Raw genomic sequence first — 19,331 nt, forward strand, 5'->3', positions numbered from 1 at the left:
AAATCCATCAAAATAATTCATTTGTAAAGACAGTTTAAAATAGTCATTTGGGTCTAACTCAGTGTCTTTTGGGTACTTGTATTTTTTCCCCCAAGGTTTTCACTCCTTCCTTTTCTCCTCCCTTGCTTCACAGGGGGGCCTAAGAAGCTTGGGGGCAGGGAGGGTACTTTCCTGAGCTATGCCCTAAGAATTGTACCAGGATGTCTTTGCCAGTTCTTCATGGGGGTGCCTATAGCTATGCAGTTCTTTTCTCCCACTGGGTTTCAGCCCAGAGGGAGAGCCAGGGCCCTGCAGTCAGATCTCTTTGCATTACTCCCTTTCTTTCCCTCCAAATCCACCCAGCAAGGAGGAACTTGTACTTCTTGCTGGATGCCTTTATGATTGTCTTTGATATGGTCTTCATTCAACAAATACTTGTTTGTTTGTCTGCTTGCTTATTTATTTTGAGAGAGAGAGCATGTGGGAGGGGCAGAGAGAGGGCTCTGCACTGTTAGCATGGAGGCGGATGTGGGGCTCAAACTCATGAATCATGAGATCATGACTTGAGCCGAAACCAAGAGCTGGCCGCTTAACCCTCTGAGCCACCCAGGTGCCCCTCAACAAATATTATGGGACACCTGTAATATACCAGGTCCTAGTCTACATACTCAGGATATACCCACGATCAAAACAAAGGCTCCTGTCTTTATTGAGTTTACATTCTAGTGTGGGGAGAGTGGAGAGAATCAGTAGACATAGAAAATAAGTTAATCATATAGTATATTAGAAGGTCATAAAAGTTACTGAAAAGGAATAAGAAGGGCAAGTAGGATGGAGAGTGTGGGGCTGGAGGGCAGGATGCACTTTTCAACAGAATGGTCAGGGTTGGCCCCAATCAGAAGGAGGGATGCAGCAAAGGTTTGAGGGAGATGCCTGCATTGACCATTTGGACATCTGGGGAATAAGTGCTCTGGGCAGAGGGAATAGCAACTGCTCTAAGGTGGGGGTTTGACTTGCACACAGAAAGGAGACCACGACCGGGGCCAATCAAGACATCATGGTGGCAGTGGGGGGGAGGGAGGTGGGGAGGGCGGAGGAGGAACAGCAGTGACTACAGTAAGGCAGCTTATGAACATGGGGTGGGATCATGCGATTGTCTGAAATTGTACAGCTCATTTTGCCGTGATATTTTTAACTCCTTTTGCAAAGGTGTGTTTGATACTTCTTTTCTTGCCAGCATGAGAGGCGCTTAATATTTACTGATTTGTTTGAAAAACATTTAGAAACTTTTTAGGGATTATTTGAGCATGGGTCGAGAGTGACAAGATGATGGGCTAAATTCCCTTCTGTAGTTCCATCTATCTCTAAATTCTGCACAAGGGTTGCAGCTGCACTTAGTCCTGAGTTAGGGTGAAATATTTCCAGTTTCCGTGCAGATCTATTCTGGTTCTGGTGGCAGAGCCTCAATGAGTCAGGTTGGAGTAAGAAGATTCTCATTAACATTCTGCCTTGATTCAATGAGACACTCAGAGATCACAGTCCAGGACAGAGAAAGGTTAACAGTGGCAGCAGACTAACAATGGCACTTAGCTCAAAAGCACAGGGGCTTGCTGGTAACAGATGCTTTTGCCTAAAAAAGTGGCCTTCTTACCTAAATATATATATATATATATCTTTGAAAATGAAATTTATAGAGCAAATCTACCAAAGAGAAATTAACAAGTTCCATTTCTGCCCAATCAGTGAATTTGATGTAATGTCTGGCTCATAATCCTTTTTTTGGTAAGCTTTATGTAAACCGAATTTACTTGTTTTCTGAAGGGGAACTGGATAAGAAGCCAGTAGCCAAGCATCCAACAAGTTACTTTTCGGTGTTTGAACATCTCAGCTACAGAAATGTGAGGAGCATGTTGGAAAAAGAGGGACTGCCCTTCAGTGTCTGTTAAGAATTTGCTGTGCGTCTTTGTATTGTGTACAAGAGCAATCTGTGAAGTATCACATTCTTGGAAGGAGGATTAATGAAATTCTGAAACCATCTAAATATGATACACCTCTTGGGTATCCTCACATGTGTTAAAACTGTTACAGACATTTTCCTGTCACCGCAATTACAATTTTTTTTTGTGTTGGGGGGTGCAGGGAAAGAAAGGAAAAGGATTCACGAAATCAAAGTAAGTCTTTGACGTGTGGCGAATCTATCAGATACATGATAAATCTTTTTGAGAGACGCACTCTGTACGGTGAGAGAGCCTGTTCTCCTTCGCCACGGCCTGGCCTTCAGTAACTCGGGACTGCAGTTAATTGCACTTTGCATGAGAACAAAGTTCCAGAGGCCTCCAGTGGGCAGTTTGCTGTATTTTTTTGTACATTTTAAGGTTGTAGTTTCAGTTGTTTGTCTTTCCCCTCCTTGAATGCCATGCAGTTTACTACAGTAGAATTACTTTTATGTTTCCTTTCTCTTTCATGTCCATTTCTGGCTGGCTCTTCAATACTGTGGCCATTGGCATGGGCCATAATGCTTTGGTAACTGGGCAAGCCATTAGTAGAACCAGACAGATCTGCCTTCTTCAGCAAGGCTTTCCTGGCTTCTCCAAACACAGCTGGCCAGAAAAGGACCATGAGAAGAAACCAGTCAGTCATTTCTTTCTTTAAAAGAAATGAACTCAAAATTGTATTATTAGGTGTCGTTTTGTAGTTGAAGACAAGATGTTTCAGGCACCAATGCTGCAAGGAAAATGTTGGAGGGTGCTTAGCCTTTTGTGGCTCTCTTCCTCCGTTGTAGCACAGAACTTGGGGTAAAACATTCAGATTTCAGGTCAACACATGGCTAATGGAAGAAGCTTCTGGAAATCTCCACTGACATTCTGAGAAGCCAGCTTGAAGGGGAAGAACTCAGTGACACACCTCTTCAAACATCTTGGAAACAAATGATAGATTAGTGCTGGGGCTGTAATTAGAGCCTGAGATGAGAATTCTTCTATCCTGGAAACTAAACAAACCAGAGGGGAAAGAAATCCAAATATAATTTATAGACACAAAAGGAACAATTGAATTAGTAAGACTAGGCAAGAGCTCAAAGGTAAATTGGAGCATGAATTCTGTAGGCACAAGATCACATGAAATATATTTTTAAAAGCTTTTCAAAAACTTCTGAATCCCGTTGCTCCTGAAATGCAGTCGAAGAAATGGAAAAAGCATGGCTGGAAGCTCTGGTGAAGCCAGGGGAGTAGAAACTGTTGGTTCTACCAGGCTGAGCTCATCTTGGGGACTGGGAAGGAAGAGAAAAGGAGTTGTGTCCCCACATGGTCCCTGTGGAGGATACAAGCACTGTGGCCTCACCCCTCACCTTTTTTTTTTTTAATGTTTATTTGTTTTTTGAGAGAGAGAGAGTGTGTGTGAGTGTGGAGGGGCAGAGAAAGAGGGAGACACAGAATCTGAAGCAGGCTCCAGGCTCTGAGCTGTCAGCACAGAGCCCGACATGGGGCTCGGACTCATGAACCGAGAGGTCATGACCAGAGCAGAAGTAAGGATGCTTAACCGGCCCAGGCGCCCCTCACCCCTCATCTTTGTAGATGTCATGTGGGATCAGTCTTGATGACGATGATAAGTCCTTGGTGACTGTGATATACCACTATCAGATCCTTCACATTTGACCTAGGATTGGGATGGAGTGGAAGAGTGAAGAAGGGGGAGGGAGAGAAAGGGATCACAGGGGATGGAAGAGAGTCATGAATTTCAAACCAACCACAGGATGACACAAAGATAGGACTCCTCAGAAAAGTTGCAAGACTTCCTAAACAAGTAAGTTAGGAAAACAACACTAATCGTGCTACCCATTAAAGGTAGTAAGCAAGAGGATTCCTTTCTGTTGTCTTTTCTGAAGGCTGGAATAAATTCTGTTGGATGCTTTTGCAAATAATATTGTAATTTTTAACTTTTCAAGTTGCTGGAGCTCACCACTTAAGCTGGACACCTAGGAGGAAGTTGTTTTGTGCGGTTTTACAACTTACAAGAATAATCTCCAAGGAAAGAGCACTGTCCTGGGACATTTCAGACGTGGCTTCCTGCCACTGGCTACTTGTGTGACCTTAAACAGATCAGCATCTCTGGACCTGCCTCCTAATCTGAAAAATGAAGGCTTTGGGCCGAATGACCTTTCACAACTCTCTAAGTTCTGGAAATGCCCCCCAATTTAATATTCTATAGATTTAAGTTTATCTTATTCCTTGCCATGGACTGGCAACTTCCTTAAAATTCTCTTTAAAAGGAAAACTTCACGTAAAATATTTCCTATATAGTGAAAGAGTTTAGAAGACACCACCCTAAAATGAGCTGCTCTGGCATATTGATTATTTTGAGTTAAAGGCACTTGAGAACAGCAGATGCATGGAAGGCACCATTCCTTTTTCTTCCTGAAAGGAGGAGATGAGGCGCCCATGTGGAAGATGTCCTGTCTGTACCAGAAGAAAAGAAACATTCTTATCACCAGGGATGAGGAGTGGAGACCAGGAGAAATTTGCACAAACAAACCTGTTAAATGAATTCTATCTTCCTAGTTGACTTTCTGTAATTAACTACCCCAGCCTAAGCCCCTTTGCCTTGTCACGTGCTTACCATTTAGCACTTGTTGTCCAACTTCATGTGGAAGTGTTTGACTCTAGCAGCTTCTTTGCTTCCTCATTTTTCTTGTAAGGACTCCAATGTACAAGTATAAAGAAAATAATTAAAACTTGTATGCTTTTCCCCCTGCTAATCTATCTCATGTCAGTTTAGTTCTTAGGCCGGAGGAAACCCAAATGTAGAGAAGAAATTGTTCCTTCCCTACGATAGCAATATGTGTCTCTCATTTTTATATGCTAAGTGCATGTGATGAACATTGCCATCTGTAGGAGTGTTCTCCTCCTTCTTACTGTTCTTCTGGGGAACAGTTGTCTTCCTTTCTCTCTGCTCTTCATACGATTGCAAATGATGAGACCCAAGTAGAAGCCTTAAAAACAATAATAGAGTGAGAGGAAAAAGATAGGAAGGAAAGGAAAAGGAAAGTGAAAAAATAGAACAGGTCATAATGAGAGGAAAAAGAAAAGGATGTGAGGAAGGAATTGGTGAGGGAGAAAACAGCAACCCCCATGAGGAATGGCCTCTGTCTCTGGGCAGCCCTCAGGCTGAGAGGGGTTCAACAGCCCTACAATTGCTCAACATTTCTTTAAAAACTAGAGATGCTTTAACTGGCCTACCTGAGAATATACACCTACTTACTCTTCAGTTCTATGGGGCTTTTTGTAACACAAATATAAGGGCACTTGAGTTTAACAGCCCCTGAGACAGAGCTGGGATCTACTGACACAGAAGTGAGCAGCCCCAAGGGGGCAGCACCACCACGGGAAATTGGGGAGGTATCCCTTAAGGCCTCCTATTAAACAAACAAGGGCTGGGTTCTTTTTGGGGGATGCCTGAGAATCATGCAAGCCCATGGATTGCCATTGGATCCACAGATAAAGGTCACTATGCCTCTCCACTCACTTTCCCAACCCAAACCACTCACACACCTAGGGTTGCTGCCAGGTCTTTGCGTGAGGTGGATGTTTGTGGTCGCCGGCCACGTTGCATCTAGTCTGACACAGGGGACCCTCTGCTGGCAACCCAAATCAGCAGTGCTGCTCAACCTTTTTCATACAGGTTGCATACGATGAATTATCATCCAGGTCCATACCAGGCTCAAATTGTCAGCCACTAATCAGCAACTCTCAGCACTCTGGAGAAGCAGAATTAAGTCACTGCTCAAGGAGATGGTGTTAGCGCTGCGTGATCCTGGTCCCCAGGAGGGGACCTAAGTACCGGTCCCCTTAGGCATCCTCCTTTAGGTCTCTTTTAAAAGTGAAGAGCTACCAGCCAAACTAGGCTTTGCTGAAAGTCAGTAGGAGAGGGAGAAGCGGTAGTATTTGGAAAGAGCAACAGGGCTTCTAGGTGCTGGTAGTGTTGTCTTTCTTGATTGGGATGCTCATTACACAGCTGTGTTTGGTTCATGAAAATTCACTGAGCAGGACAATGATGATTTGTGTACTTTTGTGTGTATATATTACCATTCAATTTAGAAAATGTAGTCTTTAGAAAGCGCCCTAGGTTGTACTCTCCTTGAGAAAAAAGAAAGATTGGATTTTTATTCGCAGCCCTATCCCCCTCTTTGAGCACAGTGTCTAGCTCAAATTAACTACTTGATAAATATTTGTTCAATGAAAAAAAAAAGAAGAAGAAGAAGGAATGGCATTTTCCCAATGTCCCAGCACCAACCATTTGTTGTGCTTCAGAAATTTTGGTTTCCGACCTGACCAGTGAGCCACTGTCCACACACAATTAACAGATGTCAGCTAGTGGCAACATTTCTGTGCTACGTTGGCAAGGAAACTCAATGGACAGGTGCCTGGCTTTTTGGGTTTTAAGTTCTCTTAAGCACAGGATGGCCCTTTAAGCCTGCAGAAGCCGTGCTAATCACAAATGTAAATCATCTGGGACAAGAGCTCCATGGTGGGGAGAAAAACCAGGCTTCAAAGATAAAGGCCCAGCTGCCCTTGGAGGAACCCAAAGAACTGCTCCAGGAGGGTCTATCTTACCCCCAGGGGATGGAACAGCCAGCCACCCTGACATCTGAGGGCCTTGCCGTCAGGTATTTCGTTGTCACCATAGGACATATTTGTCCTGGTATAAACAAAGTACTTAAAATTTATTTTAAACAATCACAAACTCACATAGGGGCGCCTGGGTGGCTCAGTCAGTTAAGCGGCCGACTTTGGTTCAGGTCATGATCTCTCGGTCCGTGAGTTCAAGCCCCGCGTCGGGCTCTGTGCTGACAGCTCAGAGCCTGGAGCCTGTTTCAGATTCTGTGTCTCCCTCTCTCTGACCCTCCCTCCCCCATTCATGCTCAGTCTCTCTCTGTCTCAAAAATAAATAAACATTAAAAAAAAATTAAAAAAAAAATCACAAACTTACAGAAAGTTTGCAACTGTAGTATAAAAAACATGTTTTCTGGCCGAAATGGTTAAGCGTCCGACTCTTGATTTCGGCTCAGGTCAGGATCTTACAGTTCATGGGATGAGCCCCACATGGGGGATCCTCTCTCTCCTCTCTCTGCCCCTCCCCCATGCTTGCTCGCATGCTCTCTCTCTCAAAATAAATAAATAAACTTAAAAGGGGTTTTCAAAACACGTTTTCTGAGCTAGGTGAGAGTCGGTTGCCGACCTGATGCCCCTCATCTCTAAATACTCTAGTGTGCATTGCAAGCAGCCAACACGGGCTTATGGCCACAGTGCAACCATCCCCGTCAGGAAATTAACAGACATACGTCACTACCGCCTCAACTTTAGTTTCCACTACAGTTCCACCAACTGTCTCAATAATCTCTTTATGGCGAAGGGATCCAGTTCAGAAAACGCATGCCCTGTCGTTTTCATGCCTCTTTGGTTTCCTTATCCAGCGGCGATTTTTCAGTCTTTCCTTGACTTTCATGCTTTAGGAGAGTATAGGCCAGTTGTTTAGTAGACTGTCCTCCAGTTTGGGTTTCTGGGCTGTTTCCTCGTGATTAGATTTCGGTTCTTCATTTTTGGCAGGGAAGTCACAGAAGCGAGCCTGTGTTCTCTCGATGCATCCTCTCAGATGCACAGGATTTTAATTTGTCCGGGGACTGGTAATGTTGACTTTGATGATTTGATGAAGGTGCTGTGCGTGTGGTTTCTCCACCGTATAGTTACATACAGGTATTCTGGGTGAGGTGATCTGAAACTGTGGAAACATCCCATTCACCATCAAACTTTCAATGTATTCATTTATTAATTAAGTCTGTATGGACTCAGTGTTTCTTTCCTATTTATTTAGATGCTCTAATGTAATTGTCCCTCAATTTGGGCAGTGGACCCCCTTCAAACTGGATTCTGTGTCCCTTGACATGACTTCCTCATTCTTTGAGTGCTTTGTTTCCCGCCAGAAGACGCTCCGGACTTATCTTGTCCTTTCCTTGCTATTTCCTTTGGCCAGCCAGGGAATGAGCCATTTTTCCAAGTAGTGACACACGCATACATACACACCCACCCACACGCACTCACACAATCTTTGTTTCTATAATTAGCTTTTGTATGGAAAACTACAAGTTCATATCCCTATCTCTGATTCTCATTCAGTACCAATATGGCAGGGTTCCTATTTGTAGCTTCCTTCTCTGTCCATGAGAGACTTGGCTCCCATTATCCTTAATATATTTGCTTATTTGATCTGTTTCCTTGAACATAACTGATAGCTCTTCTGCACTACCATCTCCTCCTCTGCATGGTCACCCTTGGCACGCTTATGCCCTGCTGGGGCTCTGTACCCTCTGCTGGGACGCCCCTCCATGTGGTCTGTCCTCACTCTCTGACATCCTCTCTGAATCACCTCACATTGGGCACCCTCCGCACCTGCTTTGTCTCTGGCCATCAGTGCTGCCCACCCTTCGCACAGGCTCTGACACTTGGTGCCAGACTGCCCCCACATGTGAATACCCTCTTTACCTGATCTGGACTCCGACTCCGTGGTGTGGCTGCCTCTGCAGCCTCTGGGATCTCTTCCCATCCCACCTGCACCCCGACACTCTGCTCTGGGCCCTGTGGCTTCCAACCCTCTCCCACCTGCCAGTGTAGAAGCCCACTGAAGGCTGCCCCACTGCTGACTCTAGATGTGAATCCTTCAGGAAAGGAAGGAAAGAGAGAGGAGGGGGAAGGGGACTAGGGGGGAGGAGAGCTTTCTCCGAGATTTTGGCCCAGAAAAATGTATTCAGCATAGTTGTTTCAAACGTGAATTATATTCTACTATTTAGATGGTTCACTCATATATTTTGACTTATCACGGAGAGCTATCCTTTCAGACAGTAAGAGGGCTGGGGGGAGGAAGGGGCAGGATTCTATTCCCATTCCCCCTTGGCCCTGGCCTGGTGGGGCTTCTCATCACACCTACGTTTCTCTCCTGCATTTTCCAGGGTCCTTCATCATTTTCTACCTCAGAAAGACCCTACCTACCTGAAGGCACTCCTCAGCCATTTGGGGCCAGGTTTTGGGCCTCTTTTCCTATTTGAGATGCTTAATCTGGGGTCCTAACACAAAACATTAGTTGCAACGCTGTTATCAACATTTCTTCCACAGGTGACTTTGCCTGAAACAGTCCATGCTTTGCTAGAATGACTTTCTTGCTGCCTTTAAAAGTCTTCCATTTTGTATAGCTCTTGGGAGCTCTTTTCTCCTTGCCAGATGGGATGCTGCCTGATTCCTGAATCATCGAGTAAAGCCAATTCGATCTTCAAATTTACTCAGTTGAATTTTTTTTAACAAGCCCTTTGGAGTGTAAGACTTATCATCTCAAACTAGTGAAATACAAGAACTTCATGCATTGTCATAGACTCTAAGTCTAAAGTTCTCTTTTGGCCAGCAAAAGAGCAGACACAGGATTGAAAGTCAGAGATGGCTAATGTCTGGGAAAAGACAAGAGCCCCGAATAAGGGTCCTTGCACAGTTTTATTAGGATCAGAAGGCTTACAAAGATGGCGATGGATGTGCACAAAGGGACAATGAATCTGTGAACATTAACTTGTGGATGTGAGGGAATGGGGGTCTTGAAGATATTTGTGGTTAGGGGTTTGGGTTAATACAAAACAAAATCCGGGCACCAGGCAGTCCGGAGGAAGGTTGTTTACAGCAGACAGGAGGCAGCAGCTCTGTTTATCTTAACTAGCTTAGGGATGAGACAGATAGGGGAGTAACCTCAGGGTTGACAAGGCACCTTTTCTTTTGTTAACCATCTCCGCTCTGGGCTGCTTTGCCTGCAGCGCAGCGATCCAAAGTCCAATTCACCAATTTACCTAACCTGGCTCTATTCTCCTATGAAAGCAGCTTTCTGCTCTAGTACTAAACTTGGGGTGCTTTCACCCTGGATATCTAATCTCGTTATTCCTATGTATTGGGCACCTTTGCGTCATTTCTATCTCAGGACTTTGCTTCTCCCTTTCTATTTTGGGGGCTCTGCACCCCCTATTTTGGGGTGCCTTTGCACGTCCCTTTTCCTGGCACCTTTGTGCCTCCCTATTCTTGGGGTGTCTTTACACCCCCCTATTCTTTTTAAAATTTTTTTAAATTTATTTTTGAAAGTGAGAGAGAGAGAGAGACAGAGCATGAGTGGGGGAAGTGTAGAGAGAGATGCACCCCCTATTCTTGGAGTGCCAATCTGTTTGATCCAAACTCGGGTGTGAGCGTTTTATGACTTTGTATTTCTTTATGACTTGTCAACCCATTGGTGTAAGCCTGGGGGATTCCTAAGCTTATCCCCCACAATGCATAGCATGTAATGTAATTAGAGGGAAAAGTTGTTTTCATAAAAACAAAACAACAGCAATAACAATAAAAACCAGCAGTATTGGGCTTATTTTCAGAGTATCTTGGGTCAGACATCATAAGAATCATCCCATTGTCCTCTTATCCACCTAACTTGTTTGGCGTTAACTTGAGACATTTCTTGTAGAAGGAAACTTAACCACCTCTCCCCTCCCTAGCTCAGGCCTCTTTGTTGTGTCCTCACAACACCCTCTGTCCCACAGAAAGTTAACAAATTATCCTCTTTCCCTCTGAAAGATTCACTTCTTAATGCAGGGCGTATTCATACCTTTAAACTTAGCATCTGAGTAAATAAATGAGCAACAAGTTAATTCTGCAACCACCTTTGCTAGGTAAGATACTTTGAAGATTTCATTTGTACAAGGGTGTGCTCCAGCTCCGCAGGAAATAGTGGACATGGACCCTTTCCTTTTAGGGAGGGAAAACAACTTTCCAGAAGCTTGGCAAATGTTTCATGGAAATCCCACTTTTGGTTCTCTTAAGGACTCTTTTCTTGTTCATCACTCCATATGCCTCATAGACCAAATTGCCACATTTTTCTGACGGTTCAACATGTTCTTGGCTACAGAAGGATGAAATCCTGCTACAAATTGAGCCTTGTAGGAACTTAAAAGGAGATGCATCTCATGGGAAACCTGTCCTCCAGCATGCCTTAAGTGAGATGCAGGCATTTGAAGACATCAGACCAAGACACCAAAATGAAATTAACAAGAAGGAGCTCTCAGGGGGGAATCGGGTGCCTCAGATCCAAACGAGCAGTCAATTGAGTCCAATAAGGGTGCTAATGAGCTGTTTTACGTGATTCTGGGGAACTCACCCTGCACCCATAATTTTCTCTCAAGGTATCATTAAAATTAAATGATCCCTTATTTTGGGTATCCATTTACACTGTAATTATTTTGGTCTTTTGTAGTGACTTTCGCGGTTAAATTAGGCAATTCTTCTCCTGCCTGGTAGATAGTGTAATGGCTTTTTAATCATTTGTTTTTTACCAGCCAAATTGTTTCCATGATCCCATTAGAAATTCTTCTGTAGTGATTCCAATGGATTTATTGAACTACTGGTGACAGCCACATTGATGAACTGCAGGCTGCCTGCTGCTAAATTCAGCTGATGAATATCAAACACCTTCTATTTTCCCGTGAACCCAGAACGAATCTCATAATTTTGATCGATGGACATATTTCCAGACATTCCCCATAGAAGTCATAAGGAATACCATGTGGTTACAGTAGACTTTTTAAAGATGGCGTTTATTTTTTTGTTCTGATTATAAAAGTAATATGTTTTATTACAGAAAATTCAGAAATACATGACAATACAAATACTATAAAAACATCTATAGTTTCACCAATGACTTAAAACCATTTCATAATTGACGGTATTTCCTTATAGATTTTATCTACTTTTATTTCTATTATGTATCACCTATCTATCCATCTATCTCCAAAATTGGAGCCATAACTTGCATGCAGCTTTTTAATCAAATTTTTTTCATTTAACATTCATGATAAGCATTTTTCCAGGTCACTGATATTCTTTAAAGTTGTTATTTTATTTTATTTTATTTTATTTTATTTTATTTTATTTTATTTTATTTAGTTTTTGAAGTAGGCTCCATGCCCAGCGTGGAGCCCAACACAGGGCTTGTACTCATGACCTTGAAATCAAGACCTGAGCTGAGATCAAGAATCGAATGCTTAGCAGACTGGGCCACCCAGGTGCTTCTGAATTTGTAATTTTAATGGTTGGATAATATTATATTTATTTGTCCTCTAAATATTTTCGGAGCTCCTACTAGAAACAAGCATAAAATTTGCTGTCATTTATTTCATTATTTCCTTATTGTTTGAACATTTGGATCCTTTAAAAATATGTCACCTTGTGCCTCTCTGCTCCAAACCCAGCAAAGGCGCCCTATTTTGCTAAGAGTTAAGTCTTTTGAAGCCCTTCATAACTGCCCCAAACTCTTTTCTCTCTGGTTTTTGGCTTCATCTCCTACTCCTCCCCCTGCTCAGGCTGCTCCAGACACACTGGACCCCCTATTGATTCTCTAATTGCCAGACAGGCTTGTGTCCCTGCATCTTCGGACCAGATGTTCCCTCTGCCAGGAATGCCCACGGACCCACTGTCTAGATATTTCACCTCCTTTAAAACTTTGCTCAATTGTCATCTTCTTATTGAAGCAACCTGTTCCTCTTCAACTTGCTCCCAGCCACTCGTGATCCCCCTCATCTTGCTTCTTCTTTTTCTTTTTTCCACACCATGTATTCTCTCATGTACTATTTTACTTTAGCTATTTACTAAGTTTACTGTCTATTACCTATTTTTTCCACTATAATGTAAATTCCAACAGGGTAAAGATTTTTGTCAATTTTGTGCACTAGAGTATTGTCCCAAACAGTGCTTGGCACATAGTAGGTTCTCCGTAAATATTTGTCAAATGAATGGGCAAATGTTTTGCATTTGGGGCTATATTGAATCTAAATCTTTGACTGAATTTCTTATAATTTTCTGATACTGAGTCAAGGAAGCAAATTTTAAGCCTTGATATGTACCCTTAAGTGACTTTTTAGAAAAGTTGTCCTGATTACGCTTTTAGAAGCAGACTTTAACTGTCCATCTCATTGCATTAACATATGCATTAAGTATTATTTAAAAATATCTTTGCCAATCTGACTGATGAAAAATGCTGTTCATTTAAAAAATTTACAGTAAAAGTTTTGCAACTATTTGATTACTAGTAAATTTGATGATTTAAAAATTGGTTTATTAGTCATTGACATCTCTTCCTTTGAGGATCACCTGATCACATACCTTATTGATTTTTCTGTTGTGAATATCAGGATTTATTTTCATTCATACTAGGAATAATTTGTGCATAGCAAGACAATATATTTAGAGAATTAAAATAAATAGTCTTGAACCTACCACCCAGCCTAAGAAATAGTACCTCATGGATTCTTTTTTTTTTTTTTTTTGAGAGCAAGAGAGCGAGCAAGCAGGAGAGGGGCAAAGGGAGAGGGGGGAGAGAGAATTCCAAGCAGGCTCCTCACCCAGTGTGGAGACTGACTCTATCTCACGAACTGTGAGACCACGACCCGAGCAGAAATCAAGAGTTCGTCACTTAACCGACTGAGCCACCCGACGCCCCTGAATTTTTTGATTTAATATTTATTTATTTTTGAGAGAGAGAGAGAGAGAATGAGAATGATGGGGGGAGGGGCAGAGAGAGAGGGAGACACAGAATCTGTAGCAGGCTCCAGGCTCTGAACTGTCAGCATAGAGCCCGACACGGGGCTCGAACTCACAAACCGTGAGATCATGACCTGAGCCAAAGTCAGATGCCCAAACAACTGAGCCACCCAGGTGCCCCTTCCCTGGATGCTTTTGAAACCCTAATGAGTGCCTCCCAATCCTATTGCTCAGCATCTTCACAAAGAAACCACTGTTTTTTTTATGTGCCCCCAAATGGCATATTATTTAATTTTGTCTCTTTTGAAAATGAAGTCTTACTGTGTATAGTTTTCTGTACTTTAACATCGTGTTTCAAATTCACCAATGTCCGATTTCTGCAGCCGGAGGTCATTTGTTTTTACTGCTGGATAGTGTTCCCTTGTGTGGATATACCACCATTTATTTATCCAGTGTCCTGTCAGTGGGCAGTTGGGTTGTTTCTAACTCTCTGGTATTATAAACAACACTGCTACAAACATCCTTGTTCATGATTCCGAGGCATTATATGCAAAGTCTCTCTAGGGTATGGAATTGCTGGATCTTACAGGATGTGTATGTTCAACTCTTCAAGATAATGTGAAACTCCTTTCCTACTTGGCGTGTATCATTGTATATTCCCACTATGAGCAGATGGTCATTCCTGTGGCTTCACATTTTTTCTAACCCTTGTACTGTGTCGGAATGGCTGAAAAGTGATATCCCATTTTGTTTTAAATTTCATTTACCTTTCAAATGATTATTGGGTATTTATCTTTCCTTTTCTCCTTCTTCTCCTTCCCCCCCCCTTCCTCCTCCTCCTCTTTCTTCTTCTTCTTCTTCTTCTTCTTCTTCTTCTTCTTCTTCTTCTTCTTCTCCTTCTTTTAAAAGTCATGACTCTTCAAATGATAGCTGAATGGAGCAAGAGTAGAAGCTGAAACACAGCATATCTGGAGGTTATAAACAGTCCCAGATCCACAAGACAGAAAGGTTTCCAATTCCTTTGGAGTAAACCTTTCTTATGAATGAAGTGCATTCATTGATTTATTCAGTCATTCATTTTCAACCACTGAAGTTCTAGGACCTCCGTTTGATTACTCTTACTGTATTGTGGGCATGAGCTTCTTTCCACTTGGGAAGAAATTACATATCAACCATTTTTGTATACACTATATTTTGTGTGGTACCCAAAGCAATGTTACTGACTATAATCATAAAGGGTAGAAGATTCTGGAACCAGGTTGCCTGTGTTCAAGTACTGGATTGCACTAACTAGCTGTGTGACTCTGGACATGTCACTTAACATCTTGTGCATTGGATCCCTTATCTAAATAATGGAAATAATAACTGTACAAACCTCATAAAATTTTTGTAAAGATTATGGGGTACCTGGGTGACTCAATTGGTTAAGTGTCTGACTTTGGTTCAGGTCATGATCTCACGGTTTGAGGGTTCGAGCTCTGTGTTGGGCTCCATGCTTACAGCTCGGAGCCTGGAGCCTGCTTTGGATTCTGTGTCTCCTTCTCTCTCTGCCCCTTCCCCACTCATGTTCTGTCTCTGTCTCTCATGAAAATAAATATTTAAAAAAAGAAAAATAAATTTTTTTGGTAAGGATTAAAGTAAAGGTTTAATAGACAGCTCTCTTGATTTGTAGTATTTGCCAATCTCTATGGGGTAAATACTCCCTCCATGGACAATTAGAAGCCACCAAAGTAGCATCGCTGAATATGGAGTTGGGAAGAGATGCACAGTAGCTCACCATGACATAACATTTCCTTTAATACAGATGTACTACATAGAAATAACCTCAGGAATGTAGATAATAATAAGATAATTAGGGAGAGATTAATTTTGAGCATTTGTTAACTTTGTTTTTAAAAATTATTTAATACTGGCTGTGTTTAACAACTGGTTCATAAATTTCCAAAAATTTAACAATTAACATTCTCTCATGAGCTGGTATAAACTGACTCCAGCTTATTTAAATTAATGTACATAAAGAACTTTGAACAAAGCCTGACACACAGCAAAGGATATATAAGCATTACCTAGTTTCTACTGCTACTGCTATTATTTGACGAGAAAGCTCTATAAATGCTGAAATTAGGTATTTTTTTAAATTACCCTAGAAGAGCCCTGGCACTAATGTAAAGTCCTCTCCTGTCACCAGAAATGACTAATTACTGTTAGAAGAGACCCATATTTAAGAGCATGGGCACCCAAGAACAGCACTGATTTGGTAGCAAAATGGAGGCGATGGTAGGTTTTCCATCACTTTCTCAGAATGCCTGATGCATTCAAAGCACTTTGGGCTTGGGAGCCAACTGTTAGGAAGAAAGAAAAGGCCTAGAGAGGGGGATGAGGAGGGCAGCATCAAGCTCAAGATCAACATCTTAGGGATCTTGGGTAAGAACCACCAGCTATAGAGAGGCAGAGTTGAAGCTTGGGTCTCTTCATTCCAGTCTGCTGTTCTTCTGATGCATCATGCTCCCTGTTAGTCTTTAGCTGGTAACCTTTTGTTCTCTGCCTGCCATCTCTACCTCTGATTTAAAGCTGAGCAATATTTAAGAAGCAATGTGGAGATCAAGAATTTATAAATCACTATAGACACCATCTGAAGGTAACTCACTTAGAGAAGTGCTTTAGCTAGGCAGTTCAAACCAGCTCCCTAAATGTCAGATCCTACTTAAATACCTAGAAAATTAATTCATTATAATGATCCATTTATCCTTTGTTGATGAATTAATTCCGAAAGTTGTAAACGTCTATCTAAACTTTTAAAGTACTTACAATAATTAAAGTGTTTTCTAATACTTCTTTAAATTTTATTTATTTAAAAAAATTTTTTTAGTGTTTATTTATTTTTGACAGAGAGAGAGAGAGAGAGAGAGAGAGAGAGAGAGAGACAGAGTATGAGTGGGCAAGGGATAGAGAGAGGGAGACACAGAATCCGAAGCAGGCTCCAGGCTCTGAGCCATCAGCACAGAGCCCGACGCGGGGCTTGAACTCACAAACCAAGAGATCATGACCTGAACTGAAGTCAGACGCTCAACCAACTGAGCCACCCAGGCACCCCCTCCTTTAAATTTTTTTAATGTTTATTTATTTTTGAGAGACAGAGTGCAAGCGGGGGAGGAGCAGAGAGAGAGGGAGGCACAGAATCTGAAGCAGGCTCCAGGCTCTGGGCTGCCAGCACAGAGCCCAATGTGGAACTCGAACCCATCAACTGCAACATTGTGACCTGAGTCAAAGTTAGATGCTTAATTGACTGAGCCACTCAGGCACCCCTCCTAATACTCCTTTAATGTTTAAAGCTAGAATATAACATCAGCTTATTCTGGAATATGTAGGGGAAAAAGAAACAAATTATATAAAACCAACTGATTTACAAGTTAAACTGGAAGTTCTTTGTGTTGTAAGTCATAAGTTTTAGTTTTCCTTGAATTAGCTTCAAACAGAATCACATTAAAAATTCTGAAGAAAAAAACTGTGTAGTAAAGACTCAACTTCAGAGACTTTGATCTGTTCTAGGACTGTGTGCCCCAAAGTGTGCTGTGAAAAATTTTATTCCCCGGGAGATGCCTTAGGGAAAAAAAGTCCTTTGATCAAGTTAGTTTGGGGAATGCTGGAGATTAGCCCCCTCCTGGAGATGCACAATGCATCTAGTGTAGTAAAAGCTCTGAGCAGCGCTGCTCTAAAGACAACTCCCTAATGTGGTGTAACTCTTCATCTCTTAGATTATTTGGCCCCAGCATCTTGTTTCCATGTAAATCATGTTAACATCCCAGGCAATTGGTATTCTTCAGGAACAATTTTGGAATCTCCACACTGAGGTTATCGTTAGCAATAATCAATTGCTTGTGATCTTCAGCAAACCCTAGCCTCAGTTTCTCCTTCGAACTAATAACCCCCTCCCAGAGATGCTGTGAACCAAAAGTTCCACAGAAAGCTTCTCTAAAGACTTTGGAATGCCACTTCTGTATCTGGCTAAGGTTCGTCACCAGAAAGCCACCTTATTGGTTCTCCTATTGTTCCGTTACAAGTCTCCACAACGCACCTCCAGAGTGTCATCTTGGACTGGAACACATGTAGATGTGGATGCTGGATAAGGCCAGGAAGCTACAACTTGCTTCAATTTCAACCTGATGGTTTGTTTCAAAGGTCATTTGTTTTTTCTTCTAAAGGTACAGCTGCTGTAGGAACTTCCTTCGGTACATGTGTAGCCACTTACGTTGAGACAAGTTGTCATGGGATAACCTGTGTTCACATGGTCATTTCAAGGGCGGCTGAAATGTGGACCCAGGATGGCCACAACCTTACGGCTCATCTTGGCTTGGTTTTCTGCTGCCTTCTTGGTCTGGGTTGGGTTTAGAAACAAGGTAGTATGTAATCCAAATAAAGAAGCCAGGGCAAAATATCCAAATGACTGAAAAGCAGAGTGGCTTTAAAACTCCAGTAGGACACTTGGAGTTTAGCTTTTGTGACACAAGCCAATAATCCATTAATCAACACGGTGCCCAATAATCCATTAATCAACATGGATTAGGGGCCCACGATTGGCTTTGCTTCTGCTCCTTCCCAGAGACTTTGAGGCTTAAATGCAAACGCAGAGCAAATATTCATCTTTACAAAGTAAAAAATAATTACAAATTAGCTTTGGGTGTTTCCTTGAAGTGAGGCAAGACTAATTTGGGCTTTGCAGGACATTTGTCTTTGGGGTTTCTGGAGAGTGTCATAAGGCTCTTCATTGAATCAAGCTTCCATGGGTAGAGATGAACTTCATTTCTAAAACAAAGCTTTAGATCCCAATTCCAGCAAGGTTTTTTGCCTTTCTGTCTTCTAATAAAGAACAGCAGTTATAAGTTGGAAAACCCCAAAATTATCTTTTTGGTTAAAAAATTGTTCATAAAATTCTGAAAAATATCTTTCTCTTGTGACCTTTAATTGAAAGCTACAAATTCTTTCTTAAGCAGGAACTGAGGTTCAAAGAACTTCACTAGATTGACATATAAAGCAATAAATTTTGTCCTCTTAACTTGCCCCATACTTTCTTCCCCATTTTTGTGTTTGCAGTATTAACACAGGAACAATTCAGTACATGGTCCCTGACTTAACTGGTTCCATGGTGAATGAATCTTCCATTCTCAAGGCTTGGGTTCTGAAGTTGAGAGTGGGACAGGCACAGAAGAGCTTATCTGACCAGTGCCTGAGGACAGGCAGATGTTTTGCATTTTCTCTAAACTTCGTTGTCCATGGACCTAGGAACTTGCTCCTCGACAGGGCCAGCTGCATGAATGTGTGAACGGTGCAGCTGTACAGGCTCTGCATGGAGAAAGACCCCAGGCTTAATGCCCTGAGGTCACCATGTTGATATTCTTCATGCTTTTTTGAAAAATTTATTTATTTTGAGAGAGAGAGAGAAAGAGAGAACAAGCACGGGAGGGGCAGAGGGAGAAAGAAAGAATCCCAAGCAGGCCCTACGCCTAGTCTGAGCCAAAATCAAGAGTTGGACGCTTAACCAACTGAGCCACCCAGGTGCCCACTTAATGCTTTTTGAACAAGGGGTCCCACATTTTTATTTTGCTCTGGGCCCCTTTAATTATGTAGCTAGTCTCCTCTTGGATTATTGTTGACCAAGGCTCTCTGCTCTCCTCCTGCTCTTCTCTCCCACCTATGGCCCCAGACCCAGTATCAAGGCTATGCTCAGTGTCATGTTCACTGGAGCAAGAAGCTGAT

The sequence above is a fragment of the Acinonyx jubatus genome, chromosome B4, assembly GCF_027475565.1.
Source record: "Acinonyx jubatus isolate Ajub_Pintada_27869175 chromosome B4, VMU_Ajub_asm_v1.0, whole genome shotgun sequence".
Lineage (NCBI taxonomy): Eukaryota > Metazoa > Chordata > Mammalia > Carnivora > Felidae > Acinonyx > Acinonyx jubatus.